We start from the raw sequence: 18,791 nt of genomic DNA on the forward strand, positions 1-18,791 counted from the left end.
TTCCAGTGGTCTCCAGGCTTGATGGAGACGACATTTTGGACGTTCGCGCTGCACGGACGCCCGCCGGGATCCTCATATTGTAAGGCTAGCAGTGGCAGATCATGCAGCCAGCACAGCACAGATAATAGGACTGGTGAGACCAGAATTATCAATGCAAGATGTTGGGAACCGGTTATTAGCAGTGAGACTATGGGCACGCACCCCTTTTGCCCGTCTTCAACTCACGCCGTAGCATTGAGGTGCACGGCTCGATTGGTGGCATCTGAGGATCGCTTGGAAGATGGAATGGCGCATCGTGCTTTCACCGATGAGAGCGGGTTCTGCATGAACGCAAGTGATGGTCGTTTGTGCGTACGACGTAGACCTGGCGAGCTCTATCTCGTGGAGTACATTCGTTCAAGACACACTGGCCCGACCCAGGGAGTTATGGTCTCGGAGCGATATGCTACAACTCTCTTCTTTTGCGGTTCTTAGAACAGGAACGTGATGTGTCGCTCCAACAGGATAATTCCCGCCCGCCCACTGCCCGTGAAACTCAACGTGTTCTGCAAGACGCGCAGCAACGTCCCTGGCCAGCACGATCTCCAGACGAGACCTGATGGGACAAGATGTGACCTGTACGACAGAACTAGGCGAACATGTCGAGCAGGCGTTGCATAACCTATCCCAGACTGTATTCGCCATCTTTACCATCGACTGGAGGCTTGAGCCAGCCCATGCATTGCCGACCGTAGAGGTTACATCACGTACTAATGTGGATGTTTCAGCACCAGTCGACACTTGGTACCTCAGAACCGCGTGTGCTGTTGATCTGTAAATGTTCAAAAATGGTTCAAATGGCTCTGAGCACTATGCGACTTAACTACTGAGGTCATCAGTCCCCTAGAACTTAGAACTACTTAAACCTAACTAACCTAAGGACATCACACACATCCATGCCCGAGGCAGGATTCGAACCTGCGACCGTAGCGGTCACGCGGTTCCAAACTGAAGCGCTTAGAACCGCACGGCCACACCGGCCGGCCTGATCTGTAAATGTAATCAGTTGCCGGGCAGGATTGGCCGAGCGGTTCTAGACGCTACAGTCTGGAACCGCGTGACTGGTACGGTCGCAGGTTCGAATCCTGCCTCGGACATGGATGTGTGTGATGTCCTTAGGTTAGTTAGGTTTACGTAGTTCTAAGTTCTAGAACTCAGAAGTTAAGTCCCATAGTCCTCAGAGCCATTTGAACCATTTTTTTTTTTTTTTTTTTTTTAATCAGTTCATGTACTCCATATGAATGTTGCAACAATAAATCTTGATTGTACTGTGAAACTTAAAAACGCTACTCATTTTTCTTTTTTTGGCGGTGTAAGTTGTTGAGACCATCAGTATTTTCAGCATTTCGAAACGCCTTGTGCTGAAATATAAGCTTATAACGTCAGCCTATCCTAACTGGTTTCGGAAGTGTTAGAATTATAAAGGTTGAAGAAAATAACTTTATGTTCTGCCTTACGGCAGGTCCGATCATGGGGAAAGCCTTGTCAGAGAGGTCCACCGCATGAGCGTCTTGGGAAGTGATTCCAGTGGTGGTTTCCCGTTGCCTTTCACTAATGATGATGAAATGATAATGAGGACAACACAACACCAGTTCCTGAGCGGTGAAAATCTCCGACCTAGCCGGTAATCTAACGCGGGCCCTTTGGCGTGACAGACCGCCGCACTGACCACTCAGCTATCGGGGCGGACAAGGTTGAAAAGCATAGGGTATAATGCTGATCCCTGTGGTAGCACATTATTCAGTTTCCTTTTCTTTCTTATAAGATTACTCTGCACTACTCGTAAGTGCCTGTCTAAGGTCACGTTAGTGATTAATCTCAGGGTGGTTTGGCATCGTTAGGGAGGCGAATGGAAGACTTCGATCTGTTGAATTGGTTCTGGGAAAACCTTATATGCATCTGTAAGGGAGATTCAAGACGCCAGTGCGGCGAATTGTAGAGTATCGTCGTACTGTTTCGAGAGTCGTCTCAAATAGGCAAGACGACTGACGTCGAAGGAATTCATAATGTGCTGAGACCTTAAAAGGGCATCCTTGGAAGAAGACTTCGTAGTTTTCGCTGGTGCCTATTGGGAAGAATTAGAGACATTGTTAGTACCTTAATCTATTATTCAGTTATGAGCCTAATCCTACGTTATTCTAAGTGTATTTCATTCTACTCCTGCGCAAAGAAAAATCAGAGAATATGTACCACTTATATCTGGTTTCGCCGATACGTCACCTTCTCAGGATGAACATGCAGTACCTACATATTGCTGTTAGATGTCCCGTGCTGTCTGTAGGTCGCTCTCAGCGCACTCGATTTGTAATCCCGTCACACAACATTGGACCTTCACACTGCTTGACTTCGAGGCACTTGGCAAAAGAAACCGCAAATGGCTTCCCTGCGCTACCTTGGAAGTCGTCGTCTGAAAGGATTTTCACTTTCTGAATGGGAGGTGTGCAACAGGTTGTCGGTAGAGCTTTTCGGAGTTCCTTATTTCTTAAAACAATTCAGAAGTAAAGTTTCTGCTGGCATGTAACAGATTATTAATTATGCAACTGTGAAATCGTTCGGTGTTCGAATCTACATACTTTCCAACAAAATGTGATACCAGAGCACGCTTCGCGGAGCGATGACTCTTAACTTGGAGTTGTCATTAGTTTCTCACAGTAGTTCCATGTTCTCACTTGTAGAAAACGTTTTTACTTGACAGAAACTTTCATCATTGCCTATGTTCCAGTAAAGGAATAAAAATAAGTCGCATTATTATGCATAAAATTTACTGGTACCCTATTTCATAGTTCTATTTTTATGCATGGCATTACTACCACCGTTTAGCTGCATGTTTTTATCGTGACTCAGTTCTTTCTCTTAATCAACATTAACACAGACGACAGTCCTAGAATTGAATTTACATAATTTGGTTTGCAGCAATGCATCCAATGTCTGCGCATTCACGAAAGTATGAACTGAAATTTACGAAAGCATTGAAGAAGCAGAGATAATAATCATCTTGCGTTCACACAATTCTGATTCTGCAATTTCACATGGGGGGGGGGGGGACTGAGTTGGATCACCACTGCTGACTGCTTTTCCAGTTGTTACTGCGCTATGCAGTTCTGCGTACAGAGGGGCTAAACTATTATTTTGCGATACCACTTTACAGCCATCGAAGTTCGTCTTTGATATACGCTACGTTTCGGCGATTGTTATTACCGAAAACATCGAGGGTGCTTTTGAGTAGTACCTTAGTGTCTAGTACCCTTCAGAATTAAGTGTGTCACTGTAATAATAGCTGTGGTTTTAACCAGCTGTAGAGGACTGTATGCAGAGCTGTGCAATGAGATCAGCTAATTACAAATACATTTTAGTTGCAGGTGTGTCAAAGTTTCATATTGGGGTGAGCGTGATAACCTTAGGAGAGAGGGAGGACATGGACAGACAGCGATGGGGAAGAAGCAGGTGAGCACACATAGAGGGGAAAGAGGAGGTGGACTGAGGTAGGGGAGGGGAGATGGACTGAGAGACGGACACAGGAAGGAAAGAGAATGAGATGAAGTGGGAAAGGGAAAGGAGGAGATAAAGAGCGGGGATAGAGAGAGAGGATGGTGGAGATGAACTGAGAAAGGGACTGGGACGTAGGGAATGGATAGAGAGAGGAGGAAGATAACGTTTTACACGGTTATAGATGCCGTACATCAAATGTAAGTTGACACCGTCTGGAGGTTTGTGACTAGTTATGGATGTACATCTTTTTTCCTTGTTGTCCGACACTTCCCAGAACATACTCTCTGGGAATTACAATAGCAAACCTCTCCCTGAACCACAACGCGACTCTAGTTACTGACGTTTCTTGAGCATATCAAGAAATCTGAAAACGGGAGGCCGACCTCATTCTACATCTCCATGGTGTAGCTGATTTTCGGATGAATGTGGTTCAGAAAGGCGAGGAATTTATCTAGCTCTTCTCTGTTGTGAGACAAAGATACAAACGTGTCCGTCAGACTCTTACCCAGTGATTATACTGCTCAGAAAAAGTGCATGAAAACACTCTTCACTTTACAGTCGATAGTATTCGTCCATCCACGGACGCCAGTAGAATTTTCAAGAAAATCCGACAGTAGAGACGGGAAAAACCGGTTAAAAAGATATCGGTACTTTACTTCCGAATATCCAGTATTTTTCGGTACTTGTTTGATCTCGATTATAAAAGGTATTTTTCTTTTTTACCGATAACTGGACATAAAACCGATGTATCAATTTACCAAAGCAGTGTTGTTACAATTTTTGGTTTTAGACAATTTTTTTAAAAAGCCACTACCTAAATTGATCATTTGATTTTTTTTTGAAACAGCGGCAAAAAATTCCTGTTAAAAATAAAGGTATATATTTGAATGAGAAATGGCTTTTCATGCGAAGTAGTTAAAGAAAAGGAACGCTATAAATTTTACACATAAGCTTATTATTTGTCTGCCATTTCCGTGAAGTAGTAAAAAAGGAAGTAACGGCATGAATAATAAATTAGAAACTTAACAGTTCATTTTTAGTTTTTTATGAAAGCGGAAATCAGTTGATCTGCTTCCTGCGTCAACGTAGTTCGCCTCTGTCTCCCTGCTTGTAGCTCTTAGAAACGGACAACTTAACACGAAAATATGTTTCGATTACAACTTGATTTTTCAACAGAGATTTAAAAAAATTAGGATCAGTAGGAAAATAATGGAAATTTTTTTGTAGTTTTCAAACTCTCATTATGTTTAGAGAAAGGCAGCGAACGGTGGATGGAATATGTCTTCTTTTATTTACTTATTTTATTTGCCATATAGAACTTTGTAATGAGGGCAGCCACAGCCGTTTAAACTTCATAATGAATGGAAGTAAAATGAACCGCAAGACAGCTGTAATTGCTGATTTCTTTATTGTCACAACCGTTTGCGTTGTATTAAAACAGCCGGCCGGGGTGACCGAGCGGTTCTAGGCGCTACAGTCTGGATCCGCGCGACCGCTACGGTCGCAGATTCCAATCCTGCCTCTGGCATGGATGTGTGTGATGTCCTTAGGTTAGTTAGGTTTAAGTAGTTCTAGGGGACTGGTGACCTTAGAAGTTAAGTCCCATAGTGCTCAGAGCCATTTGAACCATTTTTGCATTAAAACAGCATCCTCAAGAGAAAAGAGAGCCGCCGGCGTTGCTGAAGTGAGGAAGTCGTCAAAATAGACAAAGGAGGACACAGGGGTGAATTGTGTGGAGGCACACCTTTGGAAGGGATGGAAAAAACTGACCGGTTAAAGCCGATATCGGTATTTTTGTTCTGAGTAAGTGGTATTCTTCGGTATTTGTCTGGTCTCGGTTATAACAGTTGATTTTCTGCGTGAAACTGCGTAAAAAAGAAATATCAATTAGACATACCAGCAGCAATAAAATCTTTCGTTTTTAAATAAACCTGTTTTTTTTTAAAAAGAAGCAGTAATTTTTATTCAAAAATTGCATTGTTTTGAAACATTGCGTTGTTATAGAAAAGGGAAGAAACAATTAGTGCTGTTTTAATAACAATGCCGACAGAAACGAGGAACAAACACATGGCATTAAGAACTGGTATACCACTGCTGAGACAATAATGTCCTTGTTGCCGGGTGTCGTGGCTTAAAGTACGTGCAGTGTGCAAGACGTGTCCCAACTGCTGTATACCGTAGTATCCCGCTGTCGCCGACGAACGTCCGGTGTAATGCAGAACTGCATTCAACCCTAGGCTCGAAAATTTTTAACGAAGTGACGTAGCAGTGAAGCACAATGCTTCCTTTGGTTTAAATATTGAAGCTTTGTTTTCCATATCTATGAAATAATGAAAGAGTAAGGAAGTTATGGTAACAGTAACAAATTAAAAACTTAAAAGCAATTCAAAGTTGTAATAAAAATGGAAAGTAACTGATCTGTTGCCTGTGTCTACATAATATCTGCGTGTAGCCCTTTGAAACGGACAAATTAATACGAAAAGTAGAGTTCTTCAGCGTCAGTTTTCACCCTTTAGCACGGACCGCTCGTAACTCCCAAGTAGTGGTATGATCCCCGATTACAACACTATTTAAAAACTGGAATCAGTAGGAGAATAGGAAAATGCTGGTGTTTTTTTATTTCAACCACTTAACACTTTTCGAGCAAAGATGCGGACCGTGGACGGCCTAAGTTTTCATTTATTTGTTTATTTAATTTAATTTTTTGATTCTGTGTGCCCTAAAATTGAGGGGGTCAGAATTTCTTTGTTCGATATCAGCGTTTATTACAGGAAACAACAGGAGTTAATAACTGAAAATCGATTATGTAGGGCCGGCCGGAGTGGTCGAGCGGTTCTAGGCGCTTCAGTCTGGAACCGCGCGAGACCGCTACGGTCGCAGGTTCGAATCCTGCCTTGGGCATGGATGTGTGTGATGTCCTTAAGTTAGCTTGGTTTAAGTAATTCTACGTTCTAGGGGACTGATGACCTCAGAAGTAAAGTCCCATAGTGCTCAGATCCATTTGAACCATTTTTTTGATTATATAGACAACCATTTATTTTGAATGTTTTTAACAGTCATGTTCAGTTTGCGCTGAAAACAAAACCGATATAACGAAGAAACGGTTGTTTCAGCGATAGCCGCCATCTCTAACCAGCAGAGGTAGGGAAACGTCGAGCATTTTAGAAGTTTGAATAGGAATACGACGGATTCTTATTTTAAAGGCTGTGAATGTTTTATCACCAACGACAACGCCCTGCAGACCTGTGTAGTAGTGGAGCCGTTTTGGGATGTCCACGGCCGCAGGCGGGATGCTGTGGAGGAGCGTGGAGCCGGCGGAGGCTAACGGTAGCCGGCAGTTTGCATGAGACAGCCGCGCCGGCCAGGCTGCACGCAACAGCAGCCGGAGTCGCTTGCAGCACGCGATGTCCCCAGCCTCCCAGGCCGCTGCTCCGCGTCTGCCGTGTTGCGTCCACCTCCTTGCAGGAAACGGCGTTTGCGTGGGACAGGTCTGGTGGCTTTCCGGAGCTGCATTCATTATTTCTGACGCATTTAAAATCGACGATGGACGCCAGAAGGTAGGGGCACACGAATGAGGGCCACTTTGCGTGGAAGTATATACGAAATGCACACTATTTTTGTAAAAATACAGTTTTCATTCTGCATGTGTGAAAATTTTACAGTGTGTAGATGCATCCTTCCCGTTCAAACTTAGTTCAACCTGTTCCCGTGAGTGGCGCCGTAACAGCATGTCTTCAAGATGGCTGCTACACTTGACGTTCGTCAGAAGCAACGTGCTGTCATAGAATTCCTGTGCTGTGAAAACGAGACAGTGGGAAACATCCACAAGAGGTACGGAGATGTCGATCGCAGTACAGTTAGTCGGTGGGCAAGCAGCTTACGTGATAAAAGCGGGCACGGCAATATTGGGGATTGTCCTCGCAGCGGCACGCCTCGTACTGCACACACTCCAGACAATGTGCAGAGAGTTAACGAATTGGTGACTGCTGGCAGACGCATCACAGTGTACGAATTGTCACGCTACGTTGGGATAGGGGAAGGAAGTGTTTGCAGAATACTGAAAGTGTTGGCGTTAAAAAGGGTTTGTGCCAGGTGGGTTCCGAGGATGTTGACAGTGGCTCACAAAGAAACAATAAAAACGGTATGCAGCGAACTTTTGGAACAGTACGAGAATGGTGGAGATGAATTTCTTGGAAGAATTGTGACAGGTGATGAAATATGGCTCCATCATTTTTCACCAGAGACGAACAGGCAATCAATGGAGTGGCATCATGCAAATTCACCCAAGGAAAAAAAAATTCAAAACCACACCTTCTACTGGAAAAGTTATGGCTACGGTGTTTTTCGATTCCGAAGGACTCTTGCTTGTGGACATCATGCCAAGTAGAACCACCATAAATTCTGATGCATATGTGACGACACTGAAGAAACGTCGAGTTCGACTGAGTCGTGTCGACTACATCGGCAAAAGCGGGATGTTTTGCTGTTGCACGACAATGCACGGTTACATGTCAGTCAAAAAACCATGGAAGCGATCACAAAACTCGGATGGACAACACTGAAACACCCGCCTTACAGTCCTGACGTGGCTCCATGTGACTATCGTCTCTTTGGAAAACTGATACTCCCTTCGTGGAACAAGGTTTGAAGACGATGACTCCCTTGTGCACGCTGCCGAACACTGGCTCCAACAGGTTGGTCCAGAATTTTACCGTGCGGGTATACAGGCGCTGGTTCCAAGATGGCGTAAGGCAGTTGAGAGGGATGGAAATTATGTGGAGAAATGAAAATATTGTTCCTAAAGGATATATCTACACACTGTAAAACTTTCAAACATGTAGAATAAAAGAAGGTTTTTTAAAAAAGTTGTGTGCATTTCTTTTGGAGTGAACCTCGTATGTTTTTTCTTTTTCATTTTGTGTGTTTTATAAGTTAATTCTCCCAACCCCCTTCATTTCAGAGTAGTACTTGCACTCTGCGTCCTCACTATATGTATTGTAGTCTCTGTCTGTCCTCACAGTTTCTATCCTCTACAGGTCCATCTAGTACGATGAAAGTTATTCCCTAATGTCTTAGCACGTGCCCTGCCGTCCTTTGCTTCTTCTTGTCAGTATTTCCACATATTTACACTGAAGTGCCAAAAAAACTGGTATAGGGATGCGTATTCAAATGCAAAGATACGTAAACAGACAGAATACAGCGCTGCGGTCGACAACGCCTATATTATGTGAGGATAATAATACCGCTGTTTTTAGTACTTAGAAACGATTTGCATGTTCTTTGCAGACATATCTGTCGTTGTCATTTCGTCTTCCAAGGCAACTTTTCGTGCATCGGAATGAAACCTTTAAGGAATATGTGTAATGCTAAAGCGATGAGACATATCTCACGGAGCTGACAGCAGTTACATACGATACAGTAGTTCCAGATAAGCGTTGCGTCCCACTGCGTGGGCTCTTTAGCAGCATTTGTGACGAAAATGTAGAAACAAGAACTGCAATGCTGTTAGTGATTCGCAGCAGACAGACCATTTATAGGATGCAGTAGACATAAAAAATAAAAAAAATAAAAATGAATTCAGAACTCTAACCACTAACTGATGAAATATCTCTTTGCTCACAAACAATATCTGCGAAAACACTATCTAAAAAAGACTTCGGAATAAATCAGCAGGTAGTTGGAAATCAGGTTTCTATTACTGACTACAAACAAAAAAAAAAAAGGGAAGAAAGAACTGTCTAATGCAGTACAACCGTTATTCAGTACATATAAATTACTTCGTGCCACTACTATTTCAAATCTAACCACACAACTGTTGCAGACCAGAACCTATTAGCAGTTCGAGGTAAGCCACAAATGTGAAATTTTCGCAGAATTTGACAAATTTAAAGTGTCATGTTGCCTAGTGCTGAAGTGGAACTTGGATAACATACAGTTCCCATAAGAGAAGAATGTTACGTTAGATTAGGTCAAAATAAATTTGTAAGTGTCACCATTTTGGGGAGCAAGTGGATAAATATTTATTTTTAATTTCAAACGCTTTTTTTCCTGCAATTTAGTATTTATTTACGGTCTAGATGAGGCATATTCAGTGAATTACTGAAGAATAATACAGTTTTATTTTTGTTTATAGATTCGCAACATTTCACAGCATAATTCTTACAAGTATGGAGTCGAAGTTTTGCTCGTCTATTCTGCCAAAGTCTGTTTTTCCTCTCACCTGGTCATACACGATCCAATAATATTAATATGAACTATGTTCGACGTCAGCGTGCAATAATCAGTCACAGGCAGCAGGTGGCAGCACCAGCAGTGGAGGATACATAAATTGTGTCGATGCGACGCTGGAAACAGTGCAGTCTTTATCGTAATGCGGAAACGGAGCGATTTACCCACGTCGAAATGGGCATGATTATTGGCTTTCGGGCCTAGGGTAGAAGCATTTTCGAAAGCGCTAAGTTTGTAAACTGTTCGCGAGCCCCCGTGGTTGAGATATATCGTGATTGGCAAAATGGCGGTATCCAAAACCGGCGCCGAGGATTCTGTGGTGCACCTCGCGTCATAAATGACAGGGGTGAACTACGGCTGTTGAAATCTGTTCGGGCAAACGGCTAAGGAGATGCGTAAGGGTAAGGAGACGAGCAACTGTCGGCCAGAGGAACCAGTGTCTCCTCGGCGACCATTCAGCGAACATTGCTGCGTATGGACCTCCGCAGCAGGCATGTGGTTCATGCAGTCAAACGGACTGCTGTTCTTCAGAGACGAAGGTTGGAATTTGCACGTCAGTGGCAGAATAATAAATGAAAAGCACCAGTTTTCTTTTGTTCTACAGTATTACTTTTATTATTAACCGGTTTTCGGCTTACAAGGCCATCTTCAGACATTTACTGAGTATTATCACCAAAGAAGTTACAATGTTTGCAAACAACATTGGAAGAGAAGTAACACGTCTAGACTGAAGTAGAAACATACAGAAAGTGTCTAAGATCTTTGACAGTGTGGTGGTAATGCAGTGAAGAAGTAAAAATACATAAATAACAATGGAGTACACATGAAAACCTTTAACACAGAATAGGAATAGCATGCCTACATAACAGTTTCTATTAATAAGCAAAACTAATAAATTAAAATAAAACTAGTACTAGACAAGGCTACATCAGGAGGTCTGAAACATGGAGAGTGGTAACCAAACCAATTAAAGGAAGAGACAGTTATCAGTTTAACCGCAGAATGCATAAGGAACTTAAGCAGTATGAATAAGATAAACAGAAATAAATGCAGGAAAATGGAGGCGTTTGAGGGAACCTATAGTAAATGCAAACTTTGAAAGTGTGGGGGTACTAACATTATAATCAAAACAGTGGCTGTGTAACAGTTTGTATTAAATAAATGAACAAAGTAAAATATGAACAATATTTGATGAAACAACTAAAAGGGGTGTTGAACATGGGCAGTAATACAAGTACCAGTTAAAAGAAAGCCTTAACTATTAAAACTACAGTCTATATGGAATACAAAGACAACTTCAACGACACAAAAGAACTTAATGAATACAGGAAAATGGGAATATGTAGGAAGCGACAGTGTGGGAAGTAATGAACAACAGAGATGATCATATGAAGTTTAGGAGAGGGGAAGTGTTGAGCTGTGTCTGGTCATTTAGGATGAGATCTGGACTGTGAGCAATTCGACAGTGTACCATTTTCTATTATGTGAGAAGCAATGAATACGCAGAGTATTCATAAGTATCAGGTACCAGCCGATAGAAAGCTGTATTCAGATAATACTGGTCTTGTTAAAGAGGGAAAGCTACTATCACAGAAATTTAAGGTTAGTTAACTGAAACAAGGATGCTATTTAGCACCTACCCCTTTAAAAGTGAAGCTTTGAAATATACGAGAAGGATGTGCAAAAACATGGCAATTAAATAGATGATGAAACCTCTTTCTCCCTAAATTTCGCCGAGGAGCAGGTCATATTCGCCGAGGAAGAAGAGGATGTGTATTTTATATTAAGATGTCTTCAAGAGGAATATGAGCAGCGGGGTATGGAAATACACTTCATAAAGATTTAATACTTGGCTGTCGGAAGTACAGGAAGGGATGTTGTTATGTATGAAGGATCTATGGTGAAGTATAGTCGAGCATACAAACATTTAGGGACAATTATTTCGGATAAAGGTGGAAGCAACGAGGAAATAAAGCCCAGAATGGGGAAGGAAAATGTAGCAATCAAGCAGCTACACTCCATTATTTGGAGTAAAATTACGTGAAGAAATTTAAAAGGAGGATATACAAAACTGTAGTAGAGAATACTGCTCTGTATGGTGCTGAACTGTGGTAAGTGGTCAGGATCAACGAAAATAAATTAAAGGCAACGGAAATTGAGTTTTGGAGATGAAGTTGTGATCTAATATAAAAATAAAATAAAACAAAATAAGAAATTAAGTGTTACGAAAACAGATGGGATTTTTCCAGGATATTGCAGATGCAACGGAAAACAAACGCTTAACACGGTATGGACATCTTAGAAGAACGCCAGGGGAAAGTGACCCTCTCAAGTATGACACTGGAGACCGCCATGAAACAACAAAACAGAACTGCCCTGCCTACATTGGAACAATGAAGTGAGGCGTGAGACGCGAGACAGAGCCAAGAAAGAAAAAAGACTGTCAAGATAGAAGGATATGGAAATTTGGATGCGACGGACGCCCCATGATGTAGAAAACTCGGAGAAAGAGCAATAAGTGCTTGTTGAAGGTTAATGCCTGAGGAGCGACGCAATGCCATTTCAACGTAATGACCCAAGGATCTGCGAAACCTAATTACTTTTTAGAACCAAAGCGAACGTGTTCAGGCACACTGAGGGTGAGGGTTGCGGGAAAGATAAAAGTAAAAACTCCGCGACTACACTAACATACGAAATGTAAAATTAAAAACACCTTCAGCCGTCTGTGATTTGAATGTTATTTTATGTGCGCAGTTTCGGCGTTTCACTTCGCCGTCTTCAGGCCCCTTGAGCACAGACAACAACAATAATGACAATGTGAACTACATAATACAGCGGCGGTGCAAGATTTAAAGGGATGAATTACACACAGTGGTAACATGTAGTAAACACTTAACAAAAACCAAACTATACAAGGTGTGACATCAAAGTCAAGATGAACTAAGTTATAAAATTGCAGAACAGTCGCACACTGTATGAATATAGACTCGGAAACAAAATATGTATGTGCCGTATAGTAGTAGAGTGAAACTACTAATCGTAGATCAAAACTGCATGTAATTTTTAGACAACTACAGTGTCATATATTCATAAACAACTAGAAAGTAGAGCTAATGTCAATGGCCGTGAATCCAGTGAAGGAAAACCATCACAGTTATATTACACGGCATATGTATATTTTGTTCCCGAGTTTATGTTCGTACAGTGTGCAACTGTTCTCTCGTTTTATTTCTTAGTTTATCGTTGACAATGATGTCACACTTTGTACAGTTTGGTTTTTGTTAAATGTTTACGACAGATTAAATTTTACAACGTCTCTTTATTACGTAGTTCAGACTGTCATTATTGTTGTTATCTTTGCATAGGAGCCTGAAGATGGCGTACTGAAACGCCGAAACTGGTCACATAAACAAATTACATTAAAAATATAGACTGGTGGAGGTGTTTTTAATTTTATATTTTATACTGAACAACCAAAGTCTCTCAAATATCTTTCAGAAAGATGGACTTACAGAGACAATAATATACGGGTTGCTCTATCGTGGCAGCATTATATTTCACTCCTCCCACTTTGCTGAGTGCTCTCATTGCTGACGGATGAGCTGCCGGGAAAAAAAAAAGGCTGGTGACCATCTGGCAGCGCAAACAGTGCTAACGTACACCTAAATAAACCAACATGCGTGGCGAAACTTATCTCCGGAATTCATGACTCCTCGTCGCGCAGTTAAGACATCCGACATCAGCGAGAAAGGAGACACGCACACATTCCTATTATAAATTACCACAACTCTCAGACAAATGGGAGACCTTTATCCACGGATGTTTTCACGACCATTAGGATACAGGGCGCGTTTAGACCGCGGAGATGAATCCAGACGTGGCGTAACGCCCTGGCGGAAGATGAAAAATTGCTGCGGTTATTAATCATGACACGCTCGCTCCCTTCATTAGCCATCGCGGTGCGCCATCCATTTGCGTCGGCATGAATATTCTCGCCGTCATTAGGTTCGCTCTTTCCTTTGACCGCACTAACCATGCAAAATGTACGTATCTCGTAAACTGCGATCTCTGAACATCGTCTGAACAATGTCGTGTCTGCGTCTGTAACTTTAGCATCTGGTTATAGGGGGAGACAAAATCGATCGCTTAAATTTCAAAACATGAAAATTTAAAACTTAATTTTTTTTACTATTAAAACAGTCTTGATCACGATTTATTTATCAAGCTGACCGGTTTCGACCACTATTGTGGTCATCTTCAGACCATTGAGTAGGAAGCTCTTTCCGCTGGAGAATCACTCGGTTTCGACCACTACTGTGGTCGAAACCGGTCACCTTGATAAATAAATCGTGATCAAGACTGTTTTAATAGTAAATATTTGTAAGACATTGGTCACTGCCTTTCCCGTAATGTATTCAAAAGTAATAAAACTTAAATATATCCTCCTGATATGGATCTCAGTAACAAAATAACTCAGACTTGTTTAATAGCAGTTTTTAACTTTAGGACGACGCTTTTGAGCAGCAGCTGCCATTATAATGTGTACATCTATTAATTAATCACCATTTTGATTTTTAAACATAGTCTCTACTGACTGAAAGTAATTACTAGGTTATTGCAATCAATCAGTGCCATATTTCAGTAAAAAAAATTGTTGCATCGCAACTCACTGTAAATTTCCAAGCAGAACGTTGACACTTAGCTTCATTGCTAAACATTATCTCTGGCGTAAGTAGTCACAGAAATGTAGAAATTAGTCTAGAATTAATTGATGTGCACTGGAGGATGTAAGCATGCTGAAGAAAATATTGTTATTAAATGTGACTGAAGCAAAAAAGTCCTGTTGTTCAAAAGAAACATTAAAATGAAACTTCTTCTAAACTCTGTTGGTACACACATTAACCCTTTGAGTACCATGGATTTCTGCCTGAAACCACCATTTCAATAACTTTTTCTTTTTTGAAGTGTCAGTGTCTTTCGCTTGAAACCACCGACGTTATCGCAAAACAGAGACATCCAGGGGTACACTGACGTGCTTCTGCGAATGTAGTGATCGCAGCAGTCACAGCGTTCAAAGGAAGAGTCGGCACGGAAATAGTGCTACGTGAAAAATGTTAACATGTGTGTGAAACCCCAAGGAACCAAACTGCTGGGGTCATCGGTCTCTAGACTTACACACTACTTAAACTAACTTATACTAACTTATGCTAAGAACAACACACTCACACCCATGGCCGAAGGATGACTCGAATCTCCGGTGTGAGGGGCCGCACAATCCGTGATATGGCGCCTCAAACCACGCGGCCACTTCGCGCGGTGATGCTATATGATTGCAGGAGATTTTGACAGATGCTTTTCTTTTATTTATTTATTTTTTACAGTGATCATACTGAGGAGGTCATTGACAGTGAAAGTAAGCATATCTTAAGTCACTGTAACAAACATTTGAGTTGATCTGCTTTTACGAGTGATTTCGAAATGACACCGCTGGAGCAGAAAGTACTGTTCATAAGAGTTCATAAAATTCTAGGCCCGTTTTTGCTTGTTATTTAGGACTATAATTTGTTCACCGCTCCTCCCCCTCTCGCCCTCCTCCCCTTGAACCATGGATCTTGCCGTCGTCGGCTGGTTCGCGTGGATCTGCAATACAGAAATGGTTCAAATGGTTCTGAGCACTATGGGACTTAACATCTATGATCATCAGTCGCCTAGAACTTAGAACTACTTAAACCTAACTAACCTAAGGACATCACACAACACCCAGCCATCACGAGGCAGAGAAAATCCCTGACCCCGCCGGGAATCGAACCCGGGAACCCAGGCATGGGAAGCGAGAACACTACCGCACGACCACGAGCTGCGGGCTGCAATACAGATAACCGGACTGTAGGTGCAACACAATGGGTGGGTATCTGTTGAAAGGTCAGACAAACGTGTGGTTCCTGAAGAGTGGCAGCAGCCTTTTCAGTAGTCGCAGGGGCAACAGTCTGGATAATTGACTGACTGGCCTTGTAACAACAAGCGCAAGGGCCTTGCTGTGTTGGTGCTGCGAAAAGTAGCTGTAATTTTACCCGAGGGCATGCAGATTTGCTGTATGGTTAAACGATGATGGCGTACTCTTGTTTGAAGTATTCCGGAGGTAAAGTAATCCCTCATTCGGATCTCCAGGCAGGGACTATTCAGGTGGATGTCACATCAGAAGAAACAAAACCAACGTCCTGCGGATCGGAGAGTGGAATGTTAGATCCCTTAACCGGGCACGTAGGTTAGAAAATTTAAAACGGAAAATGGATAGGTTGAAGCTAGATCTAGCGGGAATTAGTGCAGTTCGGTAGCCGGAAAACAGGACTTCTCGTCAGGTAAGTAAAGGTTACAAATACAAATCAAGTAGGGATAGTTCAGGGGTGCGTTTAATAATGAATAAGAAAATAGAAATGCGGATAAGCTACTATGAACAGCATACTGAACGAATTGCAATTCTATAACAACCATGTGTGTCTCCAAGTTCCGTGCCAGTCCCTTGTCAGTCGCCTTCCAATGCTGCAGATACTATCAATACACGACCTGTCTGCCCGGAAGCCTTTGTTCGTCTACTTCCTCAGTTCTTCTTGCGATACTAGTTTTAACGACCTCACCATAGAGTCTCGATATTTTACACAATCATTCTTGCTACCTTTCTAAACGTGTTTTTAATGAACTCTTCTTTAAACTCGACAGGGATTTCCCCTCTACCAAGACAGATAATAGCTTCACGGGATGTTCAAATAGTACGTTTGGCCTGACCTTCAACAGCTCCATATAAAAAGGAGAACCAAAGTGCACACCGAAGCGAGAAATGGTCACATCCACATCTTGATCCTCTGTGGACTCTGCATTCCTCCACCTTAATACTTTCTTTTCCTATAGCATAATCAGTAACAAAATCTAACTTCTTTGTAGGCTGCATCCATGTATATTAATACATATCTTTGCTTTGAAAAAACCATTCCATATCATAAGACTGTACGGCTCACACATTCCTGGCTACTTCTCCCCCAGATTTTTGTGCAACCTTTCTGGCATCCTGCTTACTCATTCGAACATTAAAATCTGCTAAAAGATACAGCTCTTTCATATTGCTAATGTCATCTATGACGTTCGTCAAAACATTAAACAAATTATTCTTCTCAACGTCACTGGCATTATCTGTGGGTGCACATCTTGCAACCATCGCTGCATCGTATTCATTGAGCTTCAGATACACGTCAGAAATTCGTTGACATAGTCCCTGTAGTGTTAGCAGTTAGCCAACACTACGCACACTACTTGGTTGAGGAGGCCGAATGCACGCGTTAAACTCACGCAGGCTAGAGATAGGTCTGAAACAGGATACGTAATGAATGCTATAAAGAAAAGTACGTAGCTGCTGGAATACTTAACTTTAATCCATCATTGTTGTACATCTCTCTTGACGATACAAGTGAGACTCTTTAGATTCATGCAATGTAATACTAATGACGCCTTGCTAGGTCGTAGCCATTGACTTAGCTGAAGGCTATTCTAACTATCTGCTCTGCAAATGAGCGAGGCTTCGTCAGTGTGCATCGCTAGCTAAGTCGTCCGTACAACTGGGGCGAGTGCTAGTCCGTCTCTCGAGACCTGCCGTGTGGTGGCGCTCGGTCTGCGATCACTGACAGTGGCGACACGCGGGTCCGACATGTACTAATGGACCGCGGCCGATTTAAAGCTACCACCTAGCAAGTGTGGTGTCTGGCGGTGACACCACAGTCCCATTTCCTAATGCTGCGTTATCACTTTTTATGAATCGCAACAGATATCCCCTTCTTTGTCCAACACTCAACTCTCATTGTTCACTCCACTGAAAATATGAACTTAACCATTTTTTCCGATGGATTTCTTTGAATACTTCTGTTTCCTTAGCTGCGATGCCCTGAACGTTCCGTGCACCAAGATTTATATATAATTTTCATGCTACGCCGATTCCTAACAACCATTCAACAGCATAAAATATAATTTTTTATTCAAGACGATCGATTTCAACAGGCTATGCTGTCATCTTCAGATCTTAAAATTTTTTGTTGTAAAACATGTTCATTTTACTAACAAAGGATTTTAAGACGGGAAGATGACAGCATAGTATGTTGAAACCAGCTGTCTTTAAAAAAAATACTTTATGCGATCTGGGCTGTTGAATGGTTTTTAGCAGTTAAACAGGTCGTCATTCAGTTCTCGTTTTACTCTGGTCTGGTTCCGAGGCTTTAGTCTTGGTTTTTTAGAAGTTTAAAATTCTCCGTGTGGTAGGAGCGCCTCACTCCCCCCCCCCCGCCCCCCCCCCTCCCCGTTCGGGACATAAGGGCACGCTGTGAGTTAATCAGAATTCCTTATAGGGTTGACACCCTTTAAACCGTTGGACTCTCGACTTTATTGGCCGTTCCCTTAAGAACCATTTCCGTAGGTTACACTTCACCGTTGTTCACCCGCTCTACTGTCTCCGCGGTTAGAGATAGAAAAGAAACATGAAAGACATCAACGGGCCACGAAAACTAATACCATGGGGTCGAAGAAAACGAGATATGCCTAGGGAGTCCAATATAAAATAAAGCACTTGTTGCATTTCTTCATCAGTCCTTAGATTAGTTCGATGCTGTCATCCTGCCTTTAATATACAGGGATTGAAAATGGTTGGCAAAATCAGAATCGAAAAATTAGAAAACGCTATTGACAAGTGTCTGAGTTATAACTTTTGTTAATAATCTTGTGCACCAGAGAGATTGTAAATGTTGCCTAAGCACAAAAAGTAAATTTCGGTTATTTTCCCTTACTATACGTATTATTTCGATTTGGGGAAGAGTTGTGTGTGCGCATATACGCAAACAGTGTTCTTACTCTTCTTATATTTCCTATATTTTGAGTCTGTAGTTTGTATACGATATTAAGTGGCTAATTAAGAAGTTTTTTTAACTAATCGGCGCTGATTTTTTATAATTTTTCGGAAAATGATAATATGATAATACGTAGATGAAATTTGGACATTG

This window comes from Schistocerca nitens, chromosome 1 (genome assembly GCF_023898315.1).
Source record: "Schistocerca nitens isolate TAMUIC-IGC-003100 chromosome 1, iqSchNite1.1, whole genome shotgun sequence".
Classification (NCBI taxonomy): Eukaryota; Metazoa; Arthropoda; class Insecta; order Orthoptera; family Acrididae; genus Schistocerca; species Schistocerca nitens.